Genomic DNA, 16,829 nt, shown 5'->3' on the forward strand with positions numbered 1-16,829 from the left:
AAAACCCAGGTCTCCTGCCTCCCAGTCCAGTGATCTTCTGTCTCTGCCATATATTTCTTCTCTCATTCAACGAGCAACTTCCAAACAGTGTCCCTGTGGCAGGTCCTAACTCACACAAAGAAAGACTATACAGGGTTCCAGGATTTGAGCAAGGACTCGGGAGAGCTGGAGTAATTTCAAATTTGGCCCTTGAATCACTGGATAGCAATTTTCTCTCCCTTTCCTTCTCCCCTCAGAGACACTGTGAGCAGAAAAGAGATGTTATTTGGGAAGCCCTTAGAACTCCTCCAAAGAAAGGTGCTAAATAAATTTGAAGTATTACTGTATTTTTATTTTACTGAGTCTGCAAATTAATGACCCCAGACCTGTGAAATCTCTAAACTTCAGTTACAGATTCCCAGTATAGGCTGTAAATCTAAACTCCTTTCAGGGAACATTGACTGTAGTATCTCTTGTTTAAAGGCTTATTCCTGAACCGGGGGGGGAGAAAATTGGTTTTCGTTGAAAGGGCAGGGCAGTATCATCACAAAAACAGTTTGGAGGTTCAAGGCTAGAGCCTGTGCAGGTTAGGGTCCCTGATTGGATTAGTTATTTTTCTTTTCTTCCATGATCAGACCCTGCCTCCACTAACCTCAATCAGTGATTTTGCAAATGTCTGTTATTTATGAATTTGGAGACAGAAGCCCTGGGTTGGGACCTGGGGATCTATTACATCTTAGCTGTGTGACAATGTGATGGTGAACAAATCACATAATTTCTTTAAGACTTAGTTTCTTCCTCTGTAAAATGGGTATACTAATACTTATGAGGAAAACCTTTTTAAGAGGTAAAATGCAATATAAAATTGAGCTATTTTATCATATGAGGGATATAGGGAGGATTAGCAGTGGCTTAGGGATGTAAGACTTAAATCAATATCCAAGTATTAATTTTATAAAGTTATTAATAATCACTTGAAGTAGAAGGAATAAAAAGGAAATAGAAGTATAACAACCTAATTATCTAACAAAAATAAGACCTCGTGAGTAAGTTCTCCTGCCTGATTCAAAACCACCTCCACAGCTGCGTTTCTGGGAGAAGAGAGTGAGGGTGGAGCTATACAAAACTGATATCTTTCCTACATTAGTATGTAACATGAGAAGGAACATGGGAAGCTGGGAAAGAGAGTACTAATCATACAGGGCAGATTCTGTTGCCAGAGAAACTGTTCAACGTGTATGCCCAACTGAGAATGGGTCATTTTCATCTCATAAATGAAGGACAGAATAGTTATTACTCAAAAGACAGCATAGTATAATAGCTAGAGAGCTTGACTTGGAGTTAGGAAGATCCAGTTAGGTTTAAAACTTATCTGTTTTTTTTTAAACCCTTACCTTCTATCTTAGAATTGATTTTAAGCATCAGTTCTAAGCAATTAGGGTTAAGTGATTTGCCCAAGGATATATAGCTAGGAAGTGTTTGAGACCAGATTTGAACCCAGGCTCTCCTGACTCCAGGTCTGACTCTCTGTCTACTAAGCCACCTAATTGCCCCTTATCTCTTACATCTCTAATTCTACTGGCTATCGGACCAACTAGAAAAAAAAAATTGTTTAGCCTCTCTAAATGTGTTTCCTCATCAAGACAATGGAGTTAATGACATCTTTAGGACCCACCTCTCAAGGTTGCTGTGAGCCTCAAATGGGTTAATATATGTCAAGTGCTTTGCAGATTACTAATGCTAACTTTACAAACTTTAAAGTGCTACATAAATGTTAGCCATAAACATATATTGTCACTAGCCAGCTCCAAAAGGGGGCTTCCATTTTCCCTAAAGCATGAGGTGCCCAGTTGGAATTGGGGAACTAGAATATAGATAATGGAAAGCCCCAGTGATCAATATAAAAGGTTCAGGAAGCTGCCTACATTCAGTTTCTCTGAAGCCACATACATCAGAGAAGGAAAAGTAGGCGTGATGGGTGAAACCCTTCAAAGGGAAATATTGAGCAGATATTCAATACCCCAAGCCTATAGGGCTTCCAGCAAAAAGTCAATGTGGAAACCTCCTTCTAGCTAGGGAAACAAACCAACCCTATTGAACAGGTTACTGATGAGAGGAGCCCTCAGAAAAAATAACCCAGAATCATGGCTATTGATTGGTTCTCTGGGGACCTGCCTGAAAGGAAAAACTCTTCTGGGAGAAAGAATAAAGTCTCATTTCTCTGCATTGTGTTGCATCAAGTTGGTGTGACTTGAAGCCAAAGTGTCTTCTTGGTTGTGACATAGAAACAACGAGAAGAGACTTCAAGGACAATGAGCAGATGTTAGAGTGGGGGTAAGTGAGCCATGGCATAGTATACACAATGATTTGTGTGTGAGAATTAATCAACAAGCATTTATTAAGGGCTGACTTCACTCCATTGTTGTTCAGTCTCTTCAACCACGTCTGACTCTTCGTGACCCCATTTGGGGTTTTCTAGGCAAAGATACTGGCATGGTTTGCCATTTCCTTCTCCAGCTCATTTGTCATACGAGGACACTGAAGCAAATAGGGTTAAGTGACTTGCTCAGGGTCATACAGCTAATACATGTTTGAGGCTAGCTTTGAACTTATGAAAATGAATCTTCTTGACTCTAGGTCAGTTCTCCATCTACAGTGCCACTTGGGTGTACCACTTTATGTCAAGCACTATGCTTATCAGAGGATATATCGAATGAGGCAATAACATGCCCCACCTAATATCATGGAGCAGCTGTCGAAGGCGGGGAGACACTATGAAAAACATTTATATACAGGATATAAAGTATAAAAGGGAAGTAAACCAATAGGGAAGGCAAAGAAACCAAGGCAGGAATCACTGCTTGCTTGTTTATGTTTGTCTGGGAATGTAAATTCATGGTTTCAGGAAGCTCCCAATGTAGAAACTCACTCTACCCATAAAGACCAGCAACTTTCCTGCAAATTATATTCTTAGAGGTCTGCTTGGGATGCTGAGAAGTTAAGTGACTAGAAGCCAGGTCTTCACCTCTCCAAGGTTCCTCTTCTAGCCAATCTAAATCAATACAACAAATAGTACTACTATGTGTAAGACACTCTTCTAGGCACACAAAAACAACATTTTTAAAAGCAATCCTTGCCCTCTGAGCATATTCTGGGAAGGAGGAAGGGTTATAACATTTACACCAAAAAACAAAACAAAACAAAACACAATTTGGAGGAGAAAAAAACCATTAAGGACTAAGGGGACTAGGAGAGGTTTCTACTATGTCAGGCAATAAGACCAGAAATATTGTTGGGTTTGTCATGTAATGAGAGGTGACAGATGGGCAGCATGAGTGACAAATGGAAAGAACCAGAGGAGAGCACATTTGAAAGATCCTCAATGAGGGATTTATGAAACAATTCCAACAAGAATCACATAGAAGGTAGCAATATGTGGTCCCCATTCCAATGAGAATATAGATCCATTCAAGTACTAAAGTCTAATCTATTCTTATGGCACCCCTCCTCTTTCTTCCCCCTTTCCTTTCCTTTCCTCCCCTTCCATTCCTCTTCCTTTCCACTCCTCATCTTCCCTTACTTCCATTTTCTCCTTTATTTCCCTCCCCTTTTCTGGCTTCTCCTTTTCAGGTCAATTATTTATATGAAATCATCTCTTACCTTTCCTTACTTATATCCTCCATGGTCTTATTTTTTGTATGTCTATCTCTAATGCATTCACCACAAAGTATTTCATTTTATCATTATCTGTGTTTTTGTTTTATTCCACCTATGATGTTGAAGGTCTCTTAGGAATGGTACTATCTTATCTAAATTTTTATTTCACCCAGTCCAACACACTACAGATGCTTAATTAATGTTTGTTGGATTGAATTAAATTATCTGTCTTAGAATGTCAGGAGTTCTTAACCTTTTTTAAAGTCATGGACATTATTCAGTATAGGGAAGCTTATGGATACTTCTCAAAAGGTTTTAAAATAATTTAAAGAAAGGCTAAATTTCTGTTAGAGGTTAGTGAAAAATAAAGAGGTCATTTTTTCTTATCAATTTCATCGCCTCCCTGAAATATTTCTATAGATTCCTTGTAGCTCCAAGGACCCCAAACTAAGAGCTATACCAATTGAAACAACTCATTTTACAGATCAAAATACAGAGATTCAAGTCCACAAGGAATGGTGGCAGATCTGGGTAAGTTAGGATGACTTCTTTATACATGGTAGCCAGATCCCCAAAGATTACTGGGCACAGATGCTCATAGTCAGGTCACTCTTCTTATTCTGCACACAGTCCCATCAAGAAGAAGCCCCAAATGTTGGTTTTAGTTGTTTCACATGTAAAATGAAGATGCTGGAATAAATGTTGCATAAGGATCATTCCATCTCTAAACCTAGAATCCTGATTTTATAATAATGATAGTGACCAGGGTATTCCAACAATCTTAGTGAAATGCTAAACTTTACACCTGAAAACTGCTCTAGAACTTCTGGACATCTTATATAGTATATCTCTTCAAGGCAAGGCTTCTTTATATTACAGCATATGGTTTTGATGTAATACTATTTTGCTATAAGAAATGATGAGCAAGAGGATTTCAGAAAAACCTGGGAAGACTTATATGAATTGTTGTAAAGTGAAGTGAACAGAACCAGGATAGCATTGTACACACAAATAGCAGTATTATAACAATGATCAACTGAAAAAGGCTTGGATACTTTGAGCAGTACAATGATCCATGACAGTTCCAAAGAAATCATGACAAAAAATGCTATTTACCTCCAGAAAGAGCATTGATAAACTCTGAGTACAGAAGTACGAGAAGTCTATTTTTTCACTTTATTTTTCTTGTTTTTTTTGCAACATGGCAAATATGAAAATATATTTTATGTGACTTCACATGTCTAATAGGTATCATATTACTTGCTTTCTCAGTAGTTGATGGAGAGGCTGAGGGAGGGAGAGAATTTTGAACTTAAAATCATATCAACCCTAAATCTCCTCTCCTTTATATTTTTTAAATTTATTTATTTATTAAAAAATTTTTTTAAACCCTTACCTTCCATCCTGGAGTCAATACTGTGTATTGGCTCCAAGGCAGAAGAGTGGTAAGGGTAGGCAATGGGGGTCAAGTGACTTGCCCAGGGTCGCACAGCTGGGAAGTGTCTGAGGCCAGATTTGAAACCAGGACCTCCCATCTCTAGGCCTGGCTCTCAATCCACTGAGCTACCCAGATGCCCCCCCCCCCTTGATTTTTACATATTGCTCTTAGTTATGCCTTTTAGGATTGAGTAAAACAAGTGTAATTTCTCTTCATGTAATAGTCTTTCAAATACTTCAAGACAATTATCACATTCCCCTAAGTCTTCTCCAGGCTAAATATATAAATATGCTCTTGATTTTTCCACAACCCACAAGTGTTCTATTTCAACAATTAAGAATTTTGAATTCCATTATTCTACTTACTATACCTTCTAAGCATTCTATCTTTTCTGATTGCCTCAGTTCATCTAAACCTGCTCCTGGTCCTCACTATACTATGTTTGCAGTTCTTTCACCCTTCAGTCCTATCCCAAGAATCACTCCTACTCTGATTTTTCTTTTCTCCTATCTCAGTCTAAACCTTCTAGTTAGTCAATTTAATGTAACATTGTCCTCTACTCTTTTCTCCTTTGTCCCATTGTCCTACCTATGCTCATCTCTTCACAAAAGCAACCCTTAATTATTCCAATCATACCTTTGCAGCGTCTACTTTCATGAAGTTCAACAATGGTGATGGGAATCTCACAATGTACTTACTGTAGTCACAACAAATTTATGTTATCTAATCTCACGTGGTTCTTTACTGTAAGAAGCCAGGAAATCCTCTCACTCCTCCATAATTGGTTCTTTATCACAGTCCCTGTAGTGGTTGTTCAAAACCTTCTCTTCTCACCTCAAGACTCCATATGATCCTATCTTCTCATTCTCATCTCATACTTTATTGAGAATGTAGATGTCATTTCCTAAGCTCACTCTTCTCTCCTTCTTTACATCTTAAAATTCTTCAAGGATATACTGAATTCACTTTACTTCACAAAAGAGGTAGTCCTTCTCTTTGCCAAGGCTAATTTGTTTACGTGCATCCTTGGTCTCATCTCCTACCATCCCCAGCAGATCTGGCTCATCATCTCCTGTTTTGCTATAATCTTCTTATTCCCTACTATCTACAAATACTTCCAGCTCCCACATCCTAAAAACAAAGACAAAAAGCTTCACTGTCCTCAAGCTGCCATCTTACAACTTTTCTCCCTTGCTCAGGAAAAGTCTTGGGGGGAAAAAAAATCCAAAACTGTCCATTCTCATTTTCTCCATTTCCTCTCCTCTTATTCACTTTTCAATCCAACTTCTGAACTCATCACTCAACTGAAATAACTCCCACTAAATGATCTCCTAAATGGCAAATCCAGTGACCTATTCTCAACCCTTATCCTTCTTGAATCATTTTGCTCCTTTGCCTTCTAGATATTCTCTCACCTCTGAGTTTTCATGACACTGCTTTTTATTTCTCCAGCCAGTGTTGCCTGCTCTTTATCATTCATCATTACAAGATCATTATCTATATGGTGTTCTCCATAACATGTTCCTCTAAGCTCCGTTGGAGTTCCTTCTCTTCTCTTCTGTTCTCTTCTTTTCTATTCTATTCTCTGTTTCTCTGCCTCTGCTTCTCTTTGTTTCTGTCTCTGTCTGTCTTTTTGTCTGCCTGTCTGTCTCTTTCTTTCTCTCTCCTGAATGGGTTCATTTATTATCTCTATGCCAATGACTTTCAGATCTATATATCCAGTCCAATTCTCTTTCCTGAGCTCCAGTCTTGCATCACTAATTGCTTATTGGACATTTTGAACTAGCTTTCCCATTGGAATCTCAAACTTGACACATGCAAAAAAGAACCAAATTTATTTCTCCTAAAACCTACTCTTATTCCAGATTTTCCTATTTCTGTCAAAAGTATTGCCCTCTTTCCAATCAACAGTATCACCAACATTCTAGTCACAGATTTACAACCTTCAGGTTATCCTTGACTTCTCATTCCACATACCTTATCAGTTGCCAGACCTTACCAGATATTATTCTCTAACACCTCTGACATCCATCCCCTTCTCTCTATTCACACAGTTACTACCCCATTTCAGGCTTTTATCACTTCTTGGCTGGACTTTTTTAATGGCTTTCAAATTGTTCCTCTTACCTCATCTTTCCCCTTACCAATCTATTCTCCACACAACTACCAAAATGATTTTCCTAAAGCACAAATCTGATCATGTCAGTCCCCTGTTCAATGAACGCTGGCAACTCTCTCTTACCTCCCTTGCCTCTGGCACTTAAAGCTTTCTTTTTTTTTTTTTCCTTTTTTTCCCCGTAGGCCCTGATCTGCCTTTCCAACTTTATTATATTACTCTTCCTCCCACATTATGGCCCAGCCAACTGCCATTCTTGCTTTTCCTCACACACACAGCACTCAAAATCCAATTTCTGGGTCTTTTCAACATGATCTGGGTCAAATCGGAAGGATGTTTTCAGTGAGTGCCTCAAAGCTCAATGTTTGGCTCTGTGTTATATTAATATTTTTTAATTTTTTTATTTGTATTTTATATTAAAATTCCCAGGTATCTCCCACCCTCTCTCCCCTCCTCTTACTAGAGAAACCATCATTTAACAAAAAGATATATGTATGATTTGGGCAAAGGCATATAAACTTACTGATGACACAAAACAAGAATGGATAGCTAATTCACTGGATAATTGAGTCAGGCTTCAAAAAAATTTTCACAGGGAAGAATATAAGTTGAATTAAATAAAGTGAATTTGAATAGAGACAAGCATAAAGTTTTCCATTTATGGGGTGAAAAATGAACTCTACAAATGTAAAATGGAGGAGGCAAGATTGACTATCTGAAGAAAAAAAAGATCTAGGGATTTCAGCTCCATACAAGTAAACACATGGCAATCTAAGGCAATTTTAGGTATAAAGAGAAGCAGAGTTCAAAACTAAGATGGTATTAGCAATACCAACTCTTTTTGGTCAGATCACATGTAGAAAATCATGTTCAGTTCTGGAGATCACGTTTTAGGAAGAGCATTCATAAGATGGTAAGATGGAAAGCATGCAAAGGAGGGCAATGAGGAATGATAAACAACCTTCAATTCATAGCATACCTACTCCTAGCCAATCCAATTCAACAGTATTTAATAGGGGGAATAATAGAAAAAGCGATTATTTAATAAATCAATCAAATAAATTTACTATGTGTCTATTATGAACAGCCACTATTATAGACACTGGGGATACAAAAATAAAAATGAAAAGCTCTACCCTCAAAAAACTGTCAAGAAAGACAAGACATATAAAAATAAATATAAAATATATACACATATAGCATAAACAAAATAAATATAATAATTGTGGTCAGGTTTTCAAAGCATTTTACATATATTATCTCATTTTATCTTCACAAAAACCCTAGAAAGTAGGCAGAGATGTACTAGTAAATGTTTAACAACTAGCCTAAAAAAAAGGTATATGTACAATACTTAAGTTCAATCTGCATTATTAATATTTTCTCCATAACTTTCTTAGGTCTAGTGACAGAATAATAAATCAAGCTCTGATTTGTAGAATTTGCCAATTTCCAAGGTAAAAATACTTAGAGTAAAAACTTTACTGGCTTTCGGCCATTATATGCTAGCTCCAGGACCCTAATGGACACAGGGGAGGGAAGACAAGGAAAAGCAAAGGAAGAAAAGAGGAAAATATCCCAGTTGAAAAAAAATTGACAAATGTTATGTAAAGTATGGCAGCATGGAATCCCTGCAAAATACAGGGTCAGCCTCACCCAGAATTCCAGGGGATTCCATGCTGCCATCCTTTACATAACACAAACTAATACTCCAAAATAATCAATTACTCGATAAACATTTATTAACGACCTACTAAGTACCAGGCACTGTACCAAGCACTAGGGACATAAAGAAGAATAAATGAAAGACAGTTCCCGCCTTCAAAGAGTTCACCATCAAAAATATCCCATCCAGTAAGGAAGACAAGATGTAAATAACTATGTGCAAATACACTATATGTAAGAAAAGTTGGAAATAAGAGAAGAAAGGCTTTCGAGTTAAGAGAAAAAGGAATCTACAGAAACTAGGAAGAGGAGATGAGGAAGGAGAGCATTCCACACATGAGAGGCAGCCAGTAAAAATTTGTTGAGGGTCTTGTAGACACAGAAAGAAGCCCAATGTTACTGGATCTCAGGACAAGAAAGATGGAGAATGTAAAGTATGAAAACACTGGAAAAGTAAAGAGAAAAAGATATGAAAAGCTTTGAATACCAAACAGAGGACTTTACATGATCTTGCAAGTGATAGAGAACCAATGGAATTTATTGACTGAGGGAAAATGGTTAAACCTTTACTTTAGGGCTTTAAAGGTCATCTACTCTTACTCTATTTTGCCAATCAGGAAATTGAAACCCCTAGAAATAAGGTGACTTTTACCCTTGGTCACATGAATATCTTGGCAGAGCTGGAATTATAATTTGGGTCTCATAAATTCCAGCCCACTGTTTTTATCTCTATACCATATTACCTCCATACCTAAAGCTCAAATGCTTATTAGCTGTGACAAGTGAAAAGAATCTTTAAAAAAGACAAAGCTTCTCTGAAATGATAGTATCAATAAATGAGAAAGTAGGATTCAATTTACAAAAATTCAGTTTTATATTCAACCTTTCAGGGAATACACAGACACTGAAAAAGAGATATCAGTGAGCCCTAAGGGGTCTTGACAAACATTCAGGGGTCCCGAAGGGGTGAGGAGAATGAGATGTGGGGAGAAGGATGGCATGTGTCAGGAGGGCCAATGAAGCTGGTAGCAATCAGAGGCAAGGTTTATTAATCGCAGCTAGTATTTTATAGAGAAAGTGACATGGGCTAAGGGATTAGGTAAGCTTTTTACATGGAAAATGGTTGGTAATGATTTACAATCTTAGCACAATGACTTAGTTTACCTCACTGAAACTTGGATAGAGTTTTCTATAGGATAATAATTCAATATGTCAGTGTGTAACCATCTAACAGTTTCTCATAGAATTATTGCACCAGTAACTTCTTGGCAGGACATACAGTATTTGTGAAGGGGTTGGATTAAGTTCTCATGCTGTTGAGGGGAGGGAAGCTATGTGTCTGGCTCTACCTAGCTGATGGCTGTAATTTTACTGGGGCCTATTCTCACTACTGGGGACTACAAAGAGAAAAAGGAGGGGAAAAATCCTGAAAAAAAAAAAACCTGATTATTGGGTTGGCTCCAGGCAAGTTTTATTTATTTGTTTGTTTGTTGATAACAATAAATTCCCATATAGCTTCCTTTCTCACTCCCTTCCCCACATTAGAAAAGGCATTATTTAACAAAAGAAAGCATAAATGTATATATAAAGCTTTGCTATACTTATTTCTATTTATCAGTTCTTTCTCTGGAGGTGGATATAGACAAGTTATTCTTCAAACAATATTTCTCTTGGTTCTCTGCTTGTTTTACTTTTCAGAATTTCATGTGGGTCTTTCCATGATTTAAAAAAATTAACCTGCTTGTCATTTCTTATGGTTCAGTAGTATTCTGTCATAATCATAGCCACAAAGTTTTTAGCCATGCTTCCCCTCATTTTTCAGTTCTTTGCTAACACAAAGAGAGCTAATTTAAATGTTTTAGAACATATAGGTTCTTTTCCCTTTTCCCTGATCACCTTAAGAAACAAACCTAATAGTGGATCAAAAGGTGATATGTGTGTGTGTGTATGTATGTCGAAAGTGGCAGTGTTGAATATGTAATATAGAAATTAGAAGAACTAAGAGATCAAAGACCTCTAGAGAGCTCAGGAAATAACAACAACAACAACAACAACAAAAAACTGAGTCCTGATCACAGACACACACACACACACACACACACACACGGAAAAGAAACTGATGCTAGAATAAAATAAACTTAACAAATAAGAAATAGGCAGCTAAAAATTAAAAATGAAAATTTTAAAAGTAAGCAAGTTGTTGCAATAGCAGTTTATCTTTGCTACCCTCCCACCATTATATCTGAAAGAATGAGAAGTAAAAGGGTTAATAGCAGGTAATGGGCTTCAGTGATTATAAAGGTAAGAACAGTAGTGGGGAGTAGCTGAGAGAAGAAAAGTCAAAGGCATTTTTTTTGTACAAACAAGGAGCCACAAGATCAGAGCCCAAAGGCCAGGTGGTTAAAAAATCGGTCAGGAAGTTAATCAGGTGAATAGAGAATGATGCTAAAGATAACAATGAGGATGGCCAAGGAGATTCAAGGAAATCAGCCAGAATTGAGCAATAGGCCAGACAACTTTAAGGAACAGGAACAGAATAGTGAACCAAATGGCCAGTTAGGAAGTAAATGGAAATGAACTCTGGAAATGGATTTCTGAAGTGTACTTTGAAGGGTCTACAGGGATTTCTTGGTCTCTGCCTCCTTTAGTGTCTAAAGGAGTTTGGACTTTATTCAGCAAGCAGGAGTCATTAAAAACTCTTGAGCAGGAAAATACACGTTAAGAAAATTAATATTTTATCAGTATAGATGGGCAAAACTAGAGACAGATTGGAGTCATATAACATAATCCCTATTTAAAATTTTTTTTCCTGATCACTAAAAGATAGTTGTACGAAAATACTCAATTATAGTCTATGTAATGGTAAAAAACTGGTGAGATTTATTCTTAATATTTGCATAATTTGATTTCTAATAGGGATCTGTACCATTTTTTCGGTCTTTTTCTTCATTCCTTTGTCCTTACAGTCTTAAGAATGCCCTCACATTCCCTATTCCAGAGTAGCTTCTAAATTTTGGATAATTATCCTTTCTAGTAAACAAAAACTAGTTTTGGACAAACATGTCCAGGGATAGCATAACATTCTCCATCCACCAACTAGAGATGTTGCAGGTTGTTTAGAGGAGGGCTGAATGATGAGATTCCAAAATTATATTTAATGCCTCAAGATACTGAATGAATTTTTTTTTATCACTGAGAGAGATCACAAACCAATCAATTTATTGATTACTACTAGCCTGATCAACAAAAGTCTGATTTTTCTTACCTGGAATCCACTCTGGGAATTTTTAATTAACCTAACATGCACAACCAACATATTAAAAGATGAGGCAAGAACTAAAGAAATCATCCTGGTAGGTACTTAGTAAATAGCTGTTGACTGATATATCCATAGTGTACGCATTAAATTAAAGAGTTTGACAAAGTGAGGAGAACAATTTTACAGAAACTTTGTTTAATTTAAGAAAGAAGTACAGATAGATATAAAAGAGGAAAGAGAGATTATTAATCTTATACCCTATAAATATACCTAAAATTCCTAATACCACCTAAAATTTCTTAAAACTATCTCTAACTGTCTTCTGAGGACAGTTTCTTCTTCCTGGCATGCCAGGCCTATCTAATCTATTCTATCTATAAATGATTCACTAACTGCCTAACTCCCTAAAATAATAGACAACCACCACTCACTCACTCCTTCAATCAGTTTTCTATAGCAGCCCAACTGTCAGCAGCCAACTGCCAGTAGCCCCTTGCCTCAGAGACAGAACTACTCTCTTGAGTTCCCAGATGCAAAAGACCTTTTCCCCTCAGCAGCTGCTTCCTTTATCTCCTGACTAACCAACTTTTCCCCTTAACTTCCTATCAGAGGGCAAGCTAATTCCTCTCCTTGGTCCTGGTCTCCCTAGTAACAGAATCTTCAGCTTCTGGCTCACTGACTCCTGTCAGTTCTGATCTACTTAGAAACCCTGCTCTCTTATCCCCCCTGAGATCCTTTGGGAGACTAGTCTCCCCAATGGATCTTTCAAACATAACTATCTTACACTTATACTCATATTCCCTAGTCAAAGTTGCCTATAATACTAATTCTTTCTAATAGAAAACTATACTAATATTAGAAACAGGGAGAAGTAGATAAAGAAAAAAAGCAAAACAAATCTTGGTTTGCAAGTCTTAAATTACAAACAATTACAGTTACAAAATTACAAATAATTATAATTACAAAATTACAAATAATTACAGTTACAAATAACACAATCCTGACTATGCTCTACAGAAATAAGAACCTAAAGATATTAATCCAAATTCAACAAATACCAAAATACCATGTAAGAAGTTTACAATCATTATTATGTACAAAAAATATACAAGAATATTATATAAATACAATATCCCCCTTGAGGCGGGTGTTGACCAACACTTATAATACTTTGTAATACTTTATCATTTACCTATCATTCAGTTATTTTAACTTTTCTATAATCCTATAAAAGTATATTGATAATAATCATTTCTAAACAGAAATTTTATAGTATCATATAAATTATACACTTACCTATTGGCTATTGCTCATTCTATTTCAAAATCAAAACCTTTATTAAAAATATATATAAGTGCAGAAGTTCAATGTCATTGAAAATAGTGTCCACTTGTCTTTGTAGTCTTAGCCTTGATGCATGCAGTCAATCATTTCCAATGGAAGGTACTCTTTTCACATGAGAGCAATGGATCTACAATGTCTTTTCTTCTATTTTTATTGCTGTTGGGATTGTTAACAGTACTTGGCATGGACCTTCCCAGGCTGGCTGAGTTGCTCTTGTGTGCTGGAAGTTCTAGAATGGGATACTGTTATGTTGTAGAAATGGCAGTTATAAGGGATGTAAAGAAATACAGAAAGATCTATGTCAATGATGCAAAAATTAGGAAAGCAGAATTTGATTATGCATGGAGTTAATAAAAATACTAACAGCATTAATGTAATGTCTTAAATTTGCAAACTCTTTCCCAAATGTTATCTCATTTTATCCTGACAATATTCCTGAGACATTGGTATTTTTATTAGTCACACTTTACAAATGAGAACACCAAGGCAGAGAAAGATTAAGTGACTTGCTCACATAGGTAGTTAGTACTTGAGGCTGAATTTGAACACAAGTCTTTTGGCTCTAGTTCCAGTACTCTATCCACTGAATTTCTTTTTCCCTTTTGTTTTGTGGGTTGCTAGGTCAAAGAATTCATCATTTAGAGGTCAACTTCATGGTAATAGGTCTTTTTATAGTTGGCAAGGCTGATCCTGAGAAAGCAGGACTGTGACCAATATGTGAAATTTTAAAAAATAATAATAATTCATTGAGAGAAATGGCCATAAAACTTTTGACATTCACAGATAGAAAAGAGATCCAAGTAAAAAATATTAATTAGTCTTATTCTATTAAAGTCTATATTCTAGTTTCTTTCTCTTTTTTTCATAAAATTTTTTATAGTTCCTATTTTACGATTTTTATTTAGGGTTCAATTCAATTTCTATTCTAAGATTTTTACCCACTCCAGTCTATCCTCCACTTAGCTCTCAGTCTGATCTTCCTAAAGCACAGGTCTTACTCAAAAAAAAAAATAAACACAAAAATTCCAGTGGCTGCCCTTGACCTCAAGGATTAAATAGAAAATCCTCTGTCTGGCACTCAAAGCCTATTATAGCCTGGTCCCCTCTGACCTTTCCATTTTTACACTTTACAACCCCTAATGCATTCTCTTTGATCCAGGAGTAGCTCCTCAAAATCAGACACTACTACTGTCACTCTGGGCATTTTCACAGGTTCCCACCTCATGTCTGGAATTCTCACCCTCCTCATCTGTTTCCTGCCTCTCTTGGTTTCTTTCATATGTCACTTAAATTCTCATCTTTTATAAAATGCCTTTCCCTCTTGTTCTTCTAAATGAATTTTGTTATTATTTTTTTTAGTTCTATAAAATAGTATTTTGATAATTGTGGTGGCAAAGAACTGAAAATTTAGAGGATGCCCATCATTGCTAAACAAGTTGTGACATATGATTGTGATAGAATACTACTGTATTGTAAAAAATTATAAGCAGGTTATTTTTTTCAAAACCATGGAAAGATCTACATGAAATTATGAAGAGTGAAATGAGCAGAACAAAAAGAACATTATATACAGCAATGGAAATATTGTTTTGAAGGATAACTTGTGTATGTCCACCTCCAGAGAAAGAACTGATAAACAGAAACAAGCAGTATATAATTTTATATATACTTTTTTTGGTCAAATAATGCCTTCTTTAGTGTGGGGAGTGAAGGGAGAGAGAGAGAGCTGGGAACTTTAAAGCAACAAACTAATTAATAATTTTTTTTAAATAGAAGTCATTCCCAACTTCTCTTCCTTCTAGCACTTTCCTTCTATTGATTATTTTATTTTATATATGTCTATGTATAATATATCTATATCTATATCTATCTATCTATTGATCTATGGATACATACATATATTTATATGTATATGTATGTGTCTGTGTCTGTGTGTCTGTGTCTGTGTGTGTGTGTGTTTGTGTGTTTGTGTGTGTGTGTGTGTGTGTGTGTGTGTGTGTGTGTGTGTGTGTGTGGAGATCTCTTTATCATCTCTGATCATCTGACAAGGACAGTTTAGTTGATAAGGAAATAAGGACCGGGCAAGGGAGTTGTCTTTTACCTCATGCTTCCAGCTCTGGCTCCAGGAGCATGGAGTTTATTTTCTGTTTCAAGACTCATTTCACACAAAAAGAACCCCCCTGAAACTTTGCAGATGCACAGAAGTTACAAATTATGTCACATCAAAACACAAAACATTGGCTTCAGAATAGACCAAGGCCCAAGGCTGAATTTTGACTAGGTTCTTATCAGAAAGCCAAGTTGGGGAGTATCTTGGCTTTGGCTATAACAGGCAGCAGCATTCCTTGCTGTGTTAACAGTGCTAACCCTTTAAATTCAGGTTTTATAGGAATTTAAAGCTTTTCAATAAGGCCACAATATTTTTCAACAAGAAATCACAAGGATCACAAAAGGGGTCAAAAGAGGAGTCTCAGATTTTTATCTATTCTCTTATTGGCTTCACACACACACACACACACACACACACACACACACACACACACACACCTGCCTCTCTTGCCATCCATAGACCTTTTTACTTTCTGTATTGATTTTACCTTTGTAATCTTTCAAATAGACTCCCCAACTCTGATATTTGCCACCAACTTGTAAAGGCCATTGCCTCACACATGGGCTATTCATAATAGCCTTCTGACCATACTTTCCCCTGCAAGAATATAGTCAGTTTTGCTGAGTAGTTGATTCTTGCTTGTACACCCAGTTCCCTTGCTTTCCAGAATATAATGTTCCATGCCTTCTGGTCCTTCAGTGTAGATGTAGCCAGATCCTGTGTTATCCTAACTGTGGTCCCATGGTATCTGAATGACTTCTTCTTAGCAGCTTGTAATATTTTTCCTTGGTCTGGGTAGTTCTTGAATTTGGCTGTAACATTCCTAGGCTTTGTCAATTGAGAATTAAATGTAAGAGATGATCTGTGGATTCTTTCAATCTCTACTTTTCCCTCTTGTTCAAGAATGTCAGGGTAGTTGTCTTGGATAATTTCCTGTAGGGTGATGTCCAGGCTTTTCCTTTCCAGAAGTCCAATACTTCTTAAATTGTCTCTCCTTGGTCCGTTTTCAAGCTCTGTCATTGTCAATAAGGCATTTCATATTTTTCTCAATTTTTTTATTCTTTTGATTTTGTTTTATAGATTCTTACTGCCTTGTGATGTCATTTGCTTCTAGTTGTTGGATTCTAATTTTTAAAGACTGAATTTCATCCCTGACTTTTTGGTCATCTTTCTCCTTTTGGTCTAAATTTCTTTGTAGGTTATCTTTCACCTTCTTTGCCTCTTTTTCAAGCTGCTTAATTTTGGATTTCAAGATACTATT

This window comes from Gracilinanus agilis, chromosome 1, assembly GCF_016433145.1.
Source record: "Gracilinanus agilis isolate LMUSP501 chromosome 1, AgileGrace, whole genome shotgun sequence".
NCBI classification, from domain to species: domain Eukaryota; kingdom Metazoa; phylum Chordata; class Mammalia; order Didelphimorphia; family Didelphidae; genus Gracilinanus; species Gracilinanus agilis.